The sequence below is a fragment of the Seriola dumerili genome, unplaced genomic scaffold, assembly GCF_002260705.1.
Source record: "Seriola dumerili isolate Sdu_G_001 unplaced genomic scaffold, Sdu_1.0 BDQW01001222.1, whole genome shotgun sequence".
Lineage (NCBI taxonomy): Eukaryota > Metazoa > Chordata > Actinopteri > Carangiformes > Carangidae > Seriola > Seriola dumerili.
The window spans coordinates 224,493-241,925 of NW_019175477.1; the positions used below are offsets into that span (position 1 = coordinate 224,493).

The 17,433-nt window shown below is 40.4% G+C and overlaps 1 protein-coding gene across 3 annotated transcripts in view; it reads right to left on the minus strand.

The window, feature by feature from the left end:
* LOC111238196 (protein kinase C and casein kinase substrate in neurons protein 1-like) overlaps positions 1–16,476 on the minus strand; it is a 35,183-nt gene extending 18,707 nt beyond the window's left edge. Inside the window, exons 1-2 of one of the 3 annotated variants that reach the window (XM_022767601.1) lie at positions 16,330–16,476; positions 9,891–9,961 (exon numbers count right to left, since the gene is read on the minus strand). The gene's annotated coding sequence lies outside the window, so the exon portion shown is untranslated. Of the gene's footprint in view, positions 1–754; positions 974–9,890; positions 9,962–16,164; positions 16,184–16,329 lie in introns of those variants that run through there. The other 2 variants (XM_022767602.1, XM_022767603.1) reach the window with 2 other exon arrangements.
* Positions 16,477–17,433: the final 957 nt, after the last annotated feature.

Consider the following 17,433-nt stretch of genomic DNA (forward strand, 5'->3'; position numbering starts at 1 on the left):
TGTTGCTTGGATAATTATATGTACATGTTTATGTCAGTGAAAAGAGTGAAAATAAAAATATAAAATACAAAAAAGAAAAAAGAAATGGTTTTGACATCTGGATTGGTTTGTTAACTCTAAGGACAGTGTGGACATAAATATCACCACCCTTGGTTGACTGGGTGATCGAGCAGAAAGAGACTACATCATATAAAAGTCACAGTTTGGGTCCACAGTGGGAGAGTCTAGTGTGTCCCATGAGACAGATGAGGGTGGGGGGTGGTAGTAGTAAGCATTCTGGAGAGGGGGCTTATACTGGAGTTATTGAGGTCAATCCACCTCAGTGACTGCGAACACACTTCACATTCCCCAGTGTATTAGCTGGTGAGGAAGTCATAGTGAAGACAGAAGACTGTTTCTAATATTACTCAGTGTTTATCAGAACAAATGTGACATTAACGGGATGGAAGGCCTGTATACAATGTATACACTGCAAAGAAACACCAAGATATTGCACACATAGGTAAATCATAAATATAATAGCTGGTCTGCACAAGAAACATTGATTCATTTGAATGTATCTTTCAGTCTGAAACCGCTAACATCCCACTTACTGACAAAACACTTGCTGCTGCCAAATCAATTCCTTTTGTAATGTAAAGTCTCTTAGGAGTCTGCAGTGATGTTGCAGAGGCAGCGTTGTTGTCTGAAGCTGGAAAAACACTACAATCCAAACTTTGTAAATAAATAAACATTCTTCGGCACATTCACTTACCATGGTTGGCTCCATCATTGCAAAAGAAAAAAGAAAAACAATCCCAAAAATTTGTAATGACACACAACTCTAAAATGACAGACTCCTCGTGGATGTATGACTTTGTAGTCCAGATGTGTCCTTTTTATGGTTGGTAAAGGATGTGTTGCAAAATTTTATTTTTGCAGCTTTGACCTCTGCGGCCAAAGTGAACGCAGAGAGGACGATAAGTCTGACCAAACCAGCATGTCTCAGAGGCTGAGGGATAATCCTGCAGTGTGCCACTTGAATAGCTTTAGAGGGGGGAGGGAGGAAGAGCAAAGAAGCGGATAGGATGAGTGAAACAGAGAAACAAAAAGTGGGAAGAGGAACATGATGCTGACAAGAAACTGTAATAATTATGACATTATGTACTGACAGGATAGCATAACTGTGAAACACCACATAAGGTGCATTAGGGTGGGGTTTCTAATCTTCTTTTTTTTTGTGGACTTTCTTTTTGCTCATGCAGCACTTCACTCCTGTGACTGAGCTCACAGCAACATGACGCAACAAAAAAACTGCAGGTCCTCGATGAATGAATGCTTTTAAGAGAGTTAAAGAAAATCCCTGATCCAGGTGAAGCAAATGTTCCTAACACAGTCAGAGGGTCCAGTGTTGACAAGCCTTATAAAGCACTGAATGGGAACCACAACAAAGACGTAAGCTTGTTACAGTAAGAAGATTTGAGAGAGATGAACTAACTTTACTCTAGCACATTATCAAGCTCACTGTCTCCCGACCAATTAGACAACAGCAGCTGAAAGACGAAGTTGCTGACCAAACTCTCTCTAGTAATGTATGGTGATCAGAAAATAGCTATGGCTGCACTTAAATTTAATATGGCTTCTCAAACATTATCAGAAGACGCTCAGCCCTCTGCTGATGTTTTGATACAGTTGGTTTACGATGCCTACTGGTTGTCTGCTGATTCTGTCTGATAAACGCAGCACGCCCTCCTATTTTACCGACCGAGTAAAAAGGGGACACACAAGGAGAGAGACAGAGGGAGGTCTTTCATTGAGATACAGCAAGGAGAGGGTGACAGAGAAAAACTGAGCGAGACGCCAGCGGCAGGGAGGAGAATAGGAGGGGAGATGAGATGAAGATTGAGATAGAGGCAGGGACAGAGGTGACAGGAGTGAGGTGATGGAGAGGAAGGTTGGGAAAAAAATGCAGCAAGTTCAGGAGGTAGCGTGGAGCTGGTCAGACGGCCGGACCGTTCCTCTGTGGAATAGAGAGAGCCAAAGGGCCAGGACGTAAGCTGAACACATCAGGACTGAGATGTGATTCATCTCATGGTGCAGCACAGCATAAGCTGACTGGCTGGATGTTGCCAGGAGACAGAGCTGCCTTGTGCAGACTTCACACACGCCGTAATAGCCGAGGCCATGTGACCATTGCTTTAGACAAGAGCAAGAGGGCTGGTTCAGTGACGCAGGGTCAGCTGTCCATTCCACGGTCGTGGGACGTCCTCGAGTATGCGCATGCACCAATGCACACAAGAGGGGAACCGGTGGCGTGTAATTGCATACTGAACCAAAAGACAGAAGGAGACAGAGCATTGAATTGAAAAAAAAGATGCAGTAACGGCAGGGCTAGTTAAAAGAGAAAGTGCAATAAAGGAGAAATGAAGGGAGGCCGGTGAGGGTGATGGGTGATGGTGGTCTTGTGTTGGATTTATCAGCCGAACGTGTAATGCCGTGAGCCCTCTTCGCTGCTCGCTGGGGCATGGAATAGGAGAGTCAAATCTGAACTGACATGTTGATCCAGATGGGGAATCTGCCACAGAATTTAGAAAAAAACAACCCCCCCATCTCCTCTCTCTCTCCTTCCTCAGCTCACGGATAGCCTAGCCAACAGAGGAAAGCCCCTGAAACATCTGTATACAATGACAGAATTGTCTTTATTTGTTTGGAAACATTCCGTCAAAGAAGGAGACAAGTAATATATATCTGGAAGAGAAATGTGGTACCCAAGCGGTTTTTCCATTGTTAGGGAATGCTTATTCATAGTTAATCATACTGCAACCAAGTTAGCAACTCTGAGGCTGTACTTAAGCACAGTGGTGCTGTCAGTATGCTAACATGCTCACAATTACAATGCTAACACTGAGATTAATGTTTACCATGTTGACCATCTTAGTTTAGCATGTTAGCGTGCTAACATTTGCTATTTGTTGTGATTCATTATGTGAAGCAGTCCGCACCTTGTAATACAAGCTGAGGCTGATGGAGACATTAGTTTTGCAGGTATTTGCTCATACACCAAAGCATTGGAAAAATAATAATGTTGATCTGCTGGGGGAACTAGATGAAAAGTCAGAGAACCATCAAAGTTTTTAAAATTCAACATCAGGGGGGAATGAATAAACTAAACTTCATGGCAATCCATCCAATAATTGTTGAGACATTTCACTAAGTATCAACCTCAAGATGGTTAATGATGAGCATGAAAGTCATTAGGATTAATCATCCAGGAATGAATGTCTGAAGAATGCCATCTTGTAGATTAGTTAAGTTAATAATTATGACCAGCTGATGGCTCTAGAAGAAAGGCCAAGCGATCATCAAAGTTGTTTGAATTCATCGCCTGGGGACCATGTATGTGTGAGATATTGGACCAAATGTTGGACCTACCAGCAATGCATCCCTAGTGCCATGCTGCTAGTGAGGTGAAAACATTACAGCGTTAAAACTGTGTATCTGAATGCACAACATCACATGTCATACACAAACTGATGGTTGTGAGACCAGCTTCATCATAAGCTCCACAATCCTACTGAGATGAAGGCAGATCTGACTCTTATAACCTGTAGCACCAAGACGTCACTTTCGATCCGTCTCCCACATCAAACCCATCAGATATTCTGTAAATAAGTATCTCTCTTCATAACGAGCTACTCATCCAACACACATTTCATTCAGAATTGTAATGAGTCTACTTGATTGCAACTGCCAGATGTTATAATATAACAACCCAGTGCATAGCAGAATTTGCATGAGTAGACTAGCTGTGTATGTCATGATTTCAAACAACCAAGTGCCGGATGACTCAGCTATCTGATCACGAATGCCTCCAGATGTCCTCTGGGTTGTTGCTGCGCAAGAATCAAGTTTCTGCATTATTGTTTGTTCCTGCGGTGGGTGAGGGCTGGGGGGCACTTTAATCAATATCTATTTTGTGTAGCTGTGTGAGTCAGCCAGGTGTGTTATTGCTAACCTCCCAGAAAAACAGACCACACAATAATTCATTATCACTGCAATGTAAATAACAGAAAAGACATGAGCATCATTAAGTAATATTACACTTCAGTGAGTTCTATAGGAAAATGTTCTCTTCCTCTTTCACCATCACCACATGGAGGTCAGAGGTCATGATCAGCCACAGGTCATATGGAGCTGGTAGGGGGCAGAGTGTATGCTGACACACCATGCTGCCTGTCATATGACAGCCCTTAAAACAGTTTGTACACTGCTTCAGTCTCTACTGTCTGTTTTGATACAAGCACTATCCAGTGTCACCGGAGAGGTGAGGTATTGGGATGGCACTGGTTTATACTGGCAAACAAAAATAAGAATTAAAGCTAAATTTAATGGGAAAAAATGAAACTAGTCAATGTTGTTTCTGAAAAACCCTTGAATGAACCACAAAGCAAAATGATGCAGTACAATATGCAACAAAGTACGATGGAGCAAGGCATGGTCATCAAGCGGTTGAGGCCCGAACCATGAAACCACAAACTTCCCTTTTCAATTTGGACCGAGAATCTTTGTCACATGTCATCATCATCCTCTCTCTCTCCCTGTGTTTCTTGTCTCTTTACGCTGTCACAGTATCAAATGCGTTTGTTTTAAAGCCATTATATATGTCTGTAATCTGCTGACCCACAGAAAAGACAATAAAAAAGAGAATTATCACAAGGAAGAAAAAGGACAAATCTGGTCTCTGACTAGAACAGTGATTGTACAGACAATAATATTAAGATGAAAACACTATTAAGACCACTAATATAGAGAATCATAACACTGACTATGCTGAAAAGTGCCCCTTTTCTCTTTTCAAATTAAACCCTTTGGCTGCTGCTTTAGTACGTGTGTGTGTCATGACAGGGCCCCAGTTAATTCATTATCAATACAAATATGAACAAATAGAGCCGATCCATGCGCTCCATCCTGGATAAACAAAAATATAAAACCTTAAACTGAAGTGGGTCTTGCCTATTAACCTTGTGATACTCCTGAGACACAGACTGATTGAACTTGGCAGTTTATATTAAACTGTTTTTGTCCTGTTCTCGCTCTCCCTCCTCTGCACAACATCTTGCTTATGTTGTTTAGAATATCCAACCTTATCGTAACCTCAGCAGTTGGGGGTCATGCTCACAAAGTTCAACACTACAACACCTCTAATATTCAAACACAATCTGAGTATATTATTTAATAGTACTCTGAGGCTGACAAAAGATCTACTTTTGAAGAGTGTGGTTCGTGTGATGACATGACTCACCGTCTCTTAAACCTAGTATATTACTACAAAGTAGGCAGTGTGTAGACATAACCTGAAGCGTTTAGAGGAGAAATCTAACATTTCCAAAACAGCTGTCAGGAGCAAAGAGTAGAGCCCAATGAGTGGTGTCTACTTCAGTCAGGTCTAAGAAGGGTTAATGTCACAGTGAAAAAGAGATATTGAGTATTTATCATCTATTATACAGATAATTCAAAAGTAAGGGTAGTACAGTATGATGAGTCCAGGGATCCAGAGGTGAAGGTTGTATTTATTTTGTCCATGCTCAAAGTTGCATAGACAAAAGTAAGATGATGAATAATTTCCAACTCATGAAACATGAAACTCTCCTAGCTGAATTAAAGCATCAGTACAAACTAATATACTGTATGCAAAGGTATTGAAAAGAATCTGGTTCATTGATAAAAGGCACTGATGCAAGACAAAGTACAAAAAAAAGTCATGGGAGAATTCAAACACAAATCCTGAGGTGCACTGCTGTGAGAAAAAGCCAGTCATAACTGCCGGCACTGCTAATGAAGGGCTTAAGTTGAGCTTCATAGAAATACATTAAACATCCTGAATTAATTCTGAATAATAATACGGAAGTTTTAGTCAGCTGCACAGCTCTGGGGATGGCCAGTGGTTTGGCTGTTCAGTCTATAGTTTTGGTCAAGACTGAAATATACCAACAACTACTGGATGGAATGCCATTCAATTTTATACAGACATTCATGGTCCCCAGAGGATTAATCCTAAATAACTTTGGTGATGACTGACTTTTCCTCTTGCACAATCATCAGGTCTAAATATCAATTTGCATTTTTGTATGGCCAAACACCCACAAAACTAGTTTTGATTTTTTATTATCCTGTGAATTCATTATCCATCTCAACATTTACTAGATTGTTTGGATCCATTCAACATAACAAACCTAAAGAAAAAAACTCAAAAATCACTTTGGAATAAGACAAAATTCTAGTGTAAAATTATACAAGGGATTTCTGTGTTTCTTGGAATAATGTGAATTTACAGTGGGGAAGCTAATACTGCTCTGTTCAATTTATATACACACAGCTATCTGACTCAACCATCAACGCCAGAGACTTCAAAATCCCTCTTCAAGAACAGATGAACAGTGAGAGATCCCAGACAGCCGGAAACAAACAGAGGGATAGAGCGAGAAACCGGAAGAGACTACAGGAATATCACAATAGGCAGTATTATTGAACACACACACACACACACACACACACAATTGCGACTGAGTTGTGATTTAACACAGTGTCCTGAGCGCTGCTGCAGTGGTTATGTAACTATCAAGCCTCTTGCCACAAGCCTCCTGGTGACAGTGTGGGGAAGACAGGGGAGAAAAAACGGCAGGGGGAGGGCAGAGAGATAGAGATGGACAGGAGAGGCAGAGCTGAGCAGAGGAGGGAAGGACAGACATATTGTGATGAGGTGGTGATGAAGGAATGAACTGCAGAAATGCAGCAGTGGCTGTGAGGTGGAGCAGAGAGGATGGTGGCCCTGGTTCCAGTCCAGTTTTTCCTGACGTCCAGGCAGAAAGAGGAGCAGAAGAAGGGAGGGAGTAAATGAGCAAGGCAATAGTGAATCTGGGAATGTTGCTCTTCAAACAAACCAGCTTTCTGCCCTCTTACCATTTAGCTGCCTGATGCTGCACTGAATACTGATGGGCTGCATTCAAATGGTTCGCCTGTACGTACGTATGTGTGTGTGTGTGTGTGTGTGTGTGTGTGTGTGTGTGTGTGTGTGTGTGTGTGTGTGTGTGTGTGTGTGAATTTTCGAGAAATGGAGTGGGAGGTGGAGTTACAGTGAGGGTGCCTCAAATTATTCTAACTGATAAGGGATGCACATCACATATATCAAAAATATATGTATAAAGCAAAATCATCTAATATTATCATTTAAAAAATAAATAATGGGGTTTTAAATGGCACTGCCCATCAACAGCAAAGCTGGTTCCCTGGTTCTTCTGGTTCCCTTTGCACAGGACATGTTATACATGTTACTAAATATTATGCTTTCATACTGAATTTAAAAACCATTTAGAAAACATGATGTTCCTGATGATAAAAATGTATTGTTTGTTTGTACTCGAGAGGGAGGAGAGGATGGAGTGCTTACACAACAAAATGAAAGTCTCTTACAATCAGCAGCATTCACTTTGTATTTTGATCATGAAAATAAAGATGAAAAAAAGAGGAGAGAGATCCTGTGAGGCTGAACTTATGCATAGCGATGCATTGAGCTAAATGCTAATGTCAGCATGCTAACGTCCTCACAGTGACAACATACTGATGGTAAGCCTGGTATAGAAAGTCAGGGGATCACGAATCATCTTGTGGGGACCATAAATGTCTGTACAAAATGACTACATATTTCTATGAATACTGGCCACCAACATAAAGGAGCTATGTCCTTCACAATGCTGCTAATAAGCCAAGATATAAGGGGAATACGATGCTGGTGTGCTGTATATGGTGTCAGTGCAATGAACATCTGACTGTATGATCATTATTTAAGGAAACTGACAGGGGAATACATGCAACAACACCAGTTTGCCCACAGATACGTCAACTGAGTGTCCAGACCATAATCCCCTTACATCCCTATTTATATCCACCTCTAATACCTAGAGGCCATTTAGGAAGAGTGAGTGACTGATTCCAATGTGTGCCAAGTGACAGAGCTGGAGACCAAAGACCTAAAAATCAAATCAGACTTGAGTTGCAAAAAACAAAGTGTTGGGCCGGCAACAGGACCAGAACCTGTTCAACGCATAGCAAACAAGCAATTTGTCTTGAAAGCAAAAGCCTGGTCAGAGTTGACCCAGTGAAACTATAACAAGCAATAGCTAATAATTTTTTTTTATTTGTATCCATATCATACTTTGAATTGGCACATACCTGTAGTATTTATTTGAAGCAGTCTTGACAACTGTCATTGCCAGTTTGGCTTGCAGAGTGATGGATGGGTATGCCTAATCATGAGCCAGACTAGTGCTGATGGTTGTTAAAATAAAGAAGGAAAGAAAATAAATAAGCATGGTGTAAATGTCTCTATGCAAGTATTGGCTAACTATCCTGAAAGCATAAACAAGTAAGCAAGCTTAGGCAATCTACTCAGCTGGCACCAGGACAAAACAGTGATCAACTCTAAATCTGACTTTAAGAAATTAGATTATCACTATCCTACTTTGCAATTTTTACAGGCCGTGCAACCGAGTGTGGCTGAGTTCAGTTAGAAAATAAACTAAATAAAATGAGCAGTTTTAAGCTATTATTTAGCACTTCTAAATGCTTCTTCCTCTCTTTTGGTCAATAACTATGTTTTTTGTTTTTGTACACACTGCAGAGTAACACAGATGTCCATTTGCCCATATATTAAATATAGAAATCTATTATGATGAGAAATAGTGGCTGTGGACAGCATTCAGTGACCGCAATCTGATCTGTGTCACGATGATTTATGAGTATGCAAAGACTGAATAGAGACTTTGTACTGAGACTTTGCTTTGCACCAAAACATCTAAAACAGAATCTAAAACTAAAACTCGACCTGTTATTATAAACTGTCCTGGTTATTAAATAAAGCCATGTTGATATTATGGAAATGAGAATTGAAATGAGAACATGTTGTCCCTGATGATCAATTTGTGAGCAATGGTTATCTAAATTCTTGAAAGAACAGAGGTATTTCTACAAATGGCCATAATATATTTGGTACTGTATTGCTGAGTTTGTGCAGCTGTTTCTTTTTGGGGTCTTCGGTTCCTACTCAACCTTAAAGCATCATCTGTTTACCAAAATCACACTACATTCTTCTGACCCAGCTTCCTCTCCCAGTCCAAACTGCACAGACTCCCTGGAGAAGCCTAAGTGAACTGGGCCATCATGTTCTGATGAGCCTTCTATCATATACAAACAACAGTCTGTGCCTCACCAGACAGCTGCTTAAGCTCCCTGCAGCAGCGAGGTTCTGTCATAATGCACACAAAACAAAAAGATCAAACAACAAAATCAATAAGTACCCCTCCCCTGACATATCATTCTTCCCTGTGAGACAGCAGCAGCTACTCTTATAAGTAAATTCTCCGATAATCTCCTCTAAAAACAAAAAAAAAATACGAAGAATATTAAGAGAGACAAAATGCTATTGGTACCCTAGAGCCAACAGATCAGTGGAGAGGATCAACCGGAGAGGCTAGAAAGCTGAAATGCAACCCTGCACTATCACCGTAATCCTATATGTTATGTTGCACATGCTCATGCACATATAGACCACATATAGAACAGTCCCAAAAGAGGGTCTCAAATTCAGCAACAAACTTGACCCCTCCTATAGTTAGCTCATCGACAGACTGGGACACCCTCATGAATTATTAACAGCACTGGCAATGAGCTATTAATTACCTCAAGTGGTGTGTTTAGCAGTATACATTATGCAAAAGGTCCTTAAAAATGTGTTTGGGTCCGTGCTAAAGCCTGGCGTTGTCCTTCTGGAATACCTGTGCAACTTCACACTAAATGAAGATCAAGGGAAACGGGAAGATTTTGAAGGACAGACAGCACAAACACGGTCAACTCACCTTCTCGACCAATGGGAGGTCAGGTTTCCATAAACCTTACAGAGAGCTGTTGGTCCCCTGCAGGAGATCACCTGTGGAGAGAAAAACGGTAGGAGTAAGTCCTTTTGGCATCAAATAACTACTAGCTAATAGCTACATTGCTCTTAAATGGAAATCAGCATAACATGTTTGAAACAACGTGTCAAAACACCAATTACCGTTACAGAGGCAAAGATATTAAGAGATTAGCTGAATTTCATTTTGAACAATCACAATCAAGGGGAGATTAGTAAACACTGACACTGTGGGAAGAGGAATATTTAATAAACTCAGCCTCCTCAGTTTCTTTATAGCAGTACACTAATACACCGGCTGGTGTGCAGAATTAATGTCGGCAGAATTATAAACCAGTCAATGTTAAAATAAACCAAGTTATGAACTTGATTACATGATGACACATGATTACACAGTAGAAGATGATAATGTACTGTGTTCTAAACGGAGTGTCAGGACAATGATTTTGTGTGAATCCTACATTATTTCTTTTCTTTTTTTTAATATTTTTGAACATGTGAAAGCAGACAACACATTACGCTGATGTAAGATGAGCAGTCAGGAAGCTGCTTGTTGCAAAAGATAATGTACATGTTCAGCATTCATTTGAAAAAAGGGCAAGCTTTCTGCTGTCACTAACACATACCCCATTTTAACGGTAAGCAGCCCACACAAGATTCAACACAAACTACTGACCCACACGACAAAGCAAAACTTTAAACAGCAATAAAGATGGTATTAAGGGATGGGGGACTGGATGAGGATTAGATAGAGCTAATAATATAATGTACTCCGATACAACAGCAACATAAGCATTAAATTAACAACTCTGTCTCAGTCTCACCAAAATTGAAAATAATACACCTCAGAAATCTGGTATCTATTTTTTACAGTATATGTGAGAATGAATTAACTTGCAGGTTTAAAGCTTAAAATTGCTGTGAGAATGCAAAGAAAAATCCCACACCTTAATTTAACACTTTAACACTTAATTTTTTACCTGGATTTGCTGTCTGCACAATTTAAAACACTGTGTCATTTAAGCCACTGTGTTTAAATCCACCCTGCAACCCCCTGATACCATGATTGTTTCAGAGATGTTTATGTGCACCTGTGCTGGGATCATTCAATGGATCACAGTGCTCTTTTTCTGTATAAATAATTCCATCCACTGTTGGTCGATTTAAATGTTGAATTTACATAATATTAACATGAAAGGAAAAATCTGTGGTTTGATACACTTTGAAACACATGGACTGTCTTCTGACTTCATCAACTGCAAAAACAAGTAGTCGATTAATTGACTGACAGAAAACTGAAACAAAATTTGAATCATTGTCATTTACAGAGAAAAAAGGCCAAATATTCATTGTTTCCAACTTCTGAAATGTGAGGATTTGTTGCTTATATCTGTTCATTCATCACTGTAAACTGAATATCTTTTAGTTTGATGCTGTTGGAAGGAAAAAACAAGCAGTTTGAAGATGTCAGTTAATGTGGCCAACTGCTTAACCAAATAAATAATGAACAAATTAATCAGTTATGAAAATAATTCAGCTCTAGCTTCAGCATCATGCTCATATCATCATACGGCCATCTTGTCCTGTCTATAACACCTACACATTCAGTGTAGACATTAATGAAGCTATAATGAGTTTAATCTGTCCGCATAATTTCTATCTAAATAAATGTGTTTTTCATCATTTATGAAGAGTGACTGAATGTTTCTACCCATGTGTGTGTGTGTGTGTGTGTGTGCTGGGTTAGGCTCCTGCACCCTCTGCACAACATAAACAGTTATGATAATGGAAGGGTGTACTGACGTTCAGGCAGAATCATGATGAGGCAGCCCACCCATGGAACGGAGCAACCGGAGATGTGGGCACCATCTGACGGCTAAATGGGATGCCTGACAACAGCTCCATCCAACTGAGTCTGGCACAAATTCATGTTAAAATGCTGAGTCATGGTCAGTTTATGCTTTTGGTGTTTTTCGCCCATGACTGTTCAGAGTTCTCAAGGATACAAAGTCTCCGAGTGAAGAAATCCCAGCAACGATTGCTAATCATTTAACGGCTCACAGCGGTTTCTGATAAATTGATTAGTCACTCAACTGAAAATTAAATCAGCAGCGATTTCATACGTGCGTAGATAATTTTTAAGCAAAAGTGCCCAAAATCTCTGGTTTGAGCTTTTTAAAATGTGAATATGTGCTTGTTTTCCTCATCTTGTATAACAGTAAACTGAATATTTGGGGGTTTTAGATTGTTTGTCAGACAAAACAAGATATCTGAAGATGCCACCCTGGACTCTGGGAAACTGAGATGAACATTTTTCACTATTTTTTGACATTCTGAAGACCAACTATTCATTGAAAACTCAATCTGATGCCTAACTGATAGTGAAACGAATGGTTAGTTGCAGCACTAGCTACACGCATAAATATGATGAACTGTCTTACTAGAAACATGCCATCCAGTCAAGTAGTCACTAGAACATCATCAGTTCTCTCTCGGTCTCTCCCCCTATCTCTCTGTATATGTCCATGAGGAACACACCCTCTAGTGTTCAAAGCAATGACACTGCTGCATTCACAGGTACATTCAACTGTCACCAGACGACGCATCGACAAAATCCATTGATGATGATGCTTAACCATTAACATCTGATTGTTTCGAACCCCAGTGCATGATTCATACCTTCAGCTGCTCACTGGGACTCCATTTTGAATTGCCCCAAAGATCACGATACGTACGCTCACAGTGCTCTGCCTCAGGTTGAGCCACAGCTACATAATGATGATTCAGAACAGGCAAACACTGACATGTTGTGGTGACACAGCATGAAAGGCACCAGGTAACACGAATCTCATTTATACTGTTCAACAAAGGGAAACACACATGTATCTACTGCTATGCCTAGTGTAGATATACTTCCAATAAAAGACATTTCTTATTCAATATTACCATTCTATCCCTCCATATCACATCTAGTGAATTTATTATTACCATAAATATTTCATAAATAGAATATTAATAGCATGTGTGTTTATCTTTCTGGGTTTTAGTGTAAAATCATGGAAACAGATTAGGATAAGGCTAAAAAAACAAACAAAATGAGATTCTTTCTGTGGTGTGAAAGGCAGCGTGGATGTTTTTGACAATCTCCAATGTCATAAATCTTCCGCCAAGGATAGAGTCTTCCCCCGTGTGTGTTCTCCTCTGCACTGAGAGAAATGAGACACTCCCGCTGCCCTTCAGACTCTCTGTTCTTACATTGCCTCTTTTTTCACACCTTGTCAGACACCACTATCTCCTCTTTTACCAGAAGAACAGCAGCCTTTAACTCTTTCATCAGCAGACACGTTAAAGACAGTGTACAAAAAAAACAAAAACAAAAACAATCTCCCTATTTCACATATTGTCCTCTCTCTCTCTCATATGATGTCTGATCACCACCCACAAAGAACTAAGAACAACACACAGGTCACCAACATGAGTAAACAAAATGTGGGCTATATTGAAAAAGACGTGACAGAATCAGATCTAACCAAAACCTGCTTTGGATTGAATGGATGTAGATTTGCATCTAAAAAGTGTTTTGCTCAAATCTGTAAGCTGCATCTCTTCCTCTATTAGCCCCCACTTTATCTTTATGTATTGCAATAAGATTTAATGAAACCCAAACCAAAGTGTGTGACCAGGAGAAGTAAAAACCTCATCTGAAAACAAATTATTGTTGTGACGCTGAGTTAAATTAATCATAGATCTAATTGCCATTTAATGTGATCAGTTTTATCCTTAATTCATCAGTGCCTTCCATTTAACAAGGCAACCCTCGCTTGCCAGAAGTACTGCACCTATTTTAGACATCTCACATTAAATAGAAGAACAAACAACCAAATGACAATAGCTTGTACTCAATGCTTCCCACAGATCTCTTGCTCCTGTTAATCCGTTGGCCGTTATTATGCACATGGCCAAAAAGAAGCCAAACTGAAGAGGAGTGAGATTAAAACTACCTTAAATCATTTAGCTAAAACTGCCTAGAGCTATAACATTTTTCACTTCCTGGGTTAAGATTCCTATATGCTATCACTACGTTCTTTAACGGTCATGCCACCACTATTCTATTAATGGTTAAAGATAAAAACAGATCAAGCCAGTGGTTGCATGAGTGTAAGTCATAATTAAATTCTGACAACAAACCTCCTGAGCAGGAAGATGCTGCATCACCACAATCAAAAGCAAAACAAGTGAAGCATGGAAACACAAAATGAACAGTACCGCCGATACACTGTAAGCACTGCAGGAAGTCAGAGAGGACATACTTGTGGCTTTAGAAATTAAACAGCAGTCTCAAAGGGAAAAGGGTGAATGGTTTGTGACTAGCCCTTTTGTCTCTCAAGGACTCAGACAAGCATATACATACACAGACTCACAAATGAATGTAGAGAGAGAGGAAGTTAGAATGCGGAGTATATGGAAGTGATGCTGTTTTGTTTGGGCCTGCGTGGCTTACTCGCAACGTTAGAAATATTTTGATACCAGTGCCAATACCACTGATACCAGAATGATACTTGGGTCAATACTTTCAGAATTAATAACATATTTTGTTACAAAGAAGGTTAAAAAGGTTAAATGTTGCACAAACACACACGGCTGTACTAAAAATAAAAGTCTTAAATGATATTTGGTTCTATAGGTATATTTCAGATGGTAAACGACTGATACCCTACACAAGATGATGTTTACTTATTTCATTTCTTATAGGTAGATAGATGGATAGATAGATAGATAGATAGGTAGATAGATAGATAGATAGATAGATAGATAGATAGATAGATAGATAGATAGATAGATAGATGAGTTCCTGGTGAGACACTTTTAACTTGGCTCCACAGTGAGGAGTGAAGAGTCTGCTAATAAATAGCAGGTACTCTTTAACTCCCCTTTCCGCAACACAATTGGATTACCCCCCACCCCCACCCCCTCCACTGGCAGTATCATCATCTCTTCACTGCAGCCTCGTGTCAGGCTCTCTTGGGGGCACCTTGGCTGCTGACAGACGTGCACTCCAGCAAACAGTGGATTCAGCACCGCGGACAGCTCCAAAACAAGTTGTGGCGATCACGAGCGACCTGCCTGTCATATGTCACCATTATAACAAAAAGCAACAGGGTTTATATACATGTGTATATATGTATATGTATATAAAACACACAATAGCCCTTAAATCAGCCGTGTGGCGAGAAGCTGCTTGATTTGACAAAACTGGATGTTTTACGAGCTGGAGCAACTACCATTAACCAGCCTCTGAAACGCATCATCATCATCATCATCATCATCATCATCATCATCACCATCACCATCATCATCATCACCACAGAATATAATAACAACTCTGCTGCTAAACGCATAAATGTGGTTATGAGATACTTTGGTCAGCTGTGAGCCTGGATGTATTTCAGCTCGAGGGCAGATTTGATGAATGATTAAAAGACCACATGCACCTAATCCCATGTAGAAAACAGGATGCTCCTCCTCTGTTGGTTTGTCAGAGAAAAAAAACAATGACGCTAGAGATGGCTCATCGCTGTGCTGTGACAACCAATTACATAACGTCAGAGCGGAGAGCTCTCATTTACATTCGCGTCCATTTCACCAAGAAATCCTCAAATAAGGAACAGGGCTCTTCCTTACTCTTATCCACTGTATTTGTAGCGACAAAATGCATCATGTACATAAAAACAGGGACGATTACGACATCTTTGCTCGACGTAGTTTATATACCAAGTCTTGTTTACCCATTTGGCGCATGGGAAAGAGCATAAAATGGCAATCCCTTCTCAGCATTTGCCACCATCTCCAACTACTATAGTGTACTTAACATGGAAACAGTCTTTGATATCACACTGACAGTTTCTGTGCTGATATTTCTGCAGATAAACACACTGCATTGCTAATACAGTGTGGACACCGAGGTCAAATTTGCTAATCCTGGCAATTCGTAGGGCAAGAGAAAGATGCATAGTAAAAACAACACCCTGTGTTATCTTATAATAGCAAAGGAAGTAAGAGCATTAAGCAGACAGTGCCAAATCAAACTATAAACGTAATAGTAATGCAAGATGATGCAAGATCCTCTTCACCCTTGGCGTATGCAAAACAACGGTGCACCATATAAAATGACGCATGCATAATTCAAAATCGCTATAGTATTGCTAGTGAATCAGTAGTACTTGGTCGGTGTCGCAGCAGAGAGAGGATAACACATTATCCAAACGATGGGAAATGATGCGAGATTCCTTTATCCCTGCGTCGCCCTTTGCTAAAAGGATGCTCAGCTTCTCTTCCCAGTGCAGCAATGTGGCATCAACACGGAGTAGATACACAGACTGACTTACCAGAGATGCTGCTGCTGCTTCTGTCGCTGCTGCTGCTGCTGCTGAGGTCCACTACTACCCAATAGCCTATGCTGCAAATAATTTAGTATTTCCCCTTGCAGTGACAGAAGGTGACCCTGCGTTCTCTGCAAGATTCTGCATCCACTAGATCACGATGCACGCAGCAAGGGGGAGCTCCACAGCACAGGCGCGCGTCGGGGGGATGGCCCAGCGATTTCCTTTCAATGGACGACAGAAATAGGCTGCAGGGGGAAAGAGTGAGCTAATGCTACTCGGAAACTAGACTTTTTAAATCTCCCCTCGCAACATTAACTACATGAGAGTGACAGGAGGGCTTTGCCAGATGTATGCACATCTGCAGGTGGGAGTGGGGTCGTTTGCACTTTCAAGGTTTCATCAGCAAGACAGTTTTGAGTGGATCATATTTGGGTCTGTGGGAAACATTTTTCATTACAGTTAATACACAATTTCTCAAACAAGAGTTTCTGTAATGGGGGGAGCCCCAAATGTGACTTCCACTTCCCAACCAATGAGGAGAGCAGATGGTAAGAGTAGGCGTTACACCTTTTCTTGTCAATCACGTCCACATTGCACTACACTGCAGGGGAGGGAGATGTGTTTTTGTCCTTTGGCTGCCTAACAGGCCTTTTGACTAACCAGCCACTATTTCAAGTACATAACAGGAAGGTCTGCTCAAGTGATTGTTTATGTAGTTAGTACATTTTGTACAGCTTTTGTTTAAATGACAAAATATGACAATAAACAACCATTGTAAACTGAGTAGTGACTAAGCAACCAATAGGTAGGCGAGATAATACTAGACACGTTGTATGGAACATGATCCGAGGTCAAAGAGAAAGGTAGCACTGAAATGTTCTTGGCTCTGCGTTTTTGTGACTTTCTGGGTGACTGACTCATGTTTGGAAGCCCCACGGTTGGATTAGCTGTGTTTGGTAGCTTGCTGAACACATCATTAGTGGTGTTATGTTGGTACATCAATGTGAGAATTTCACCAACACTAAAATCACAAAGTAATGGTGTTACATATATATGTTGATTTTGTTCATCCTAGGCGTAATCACTTACTAATCACAACCCATAAAA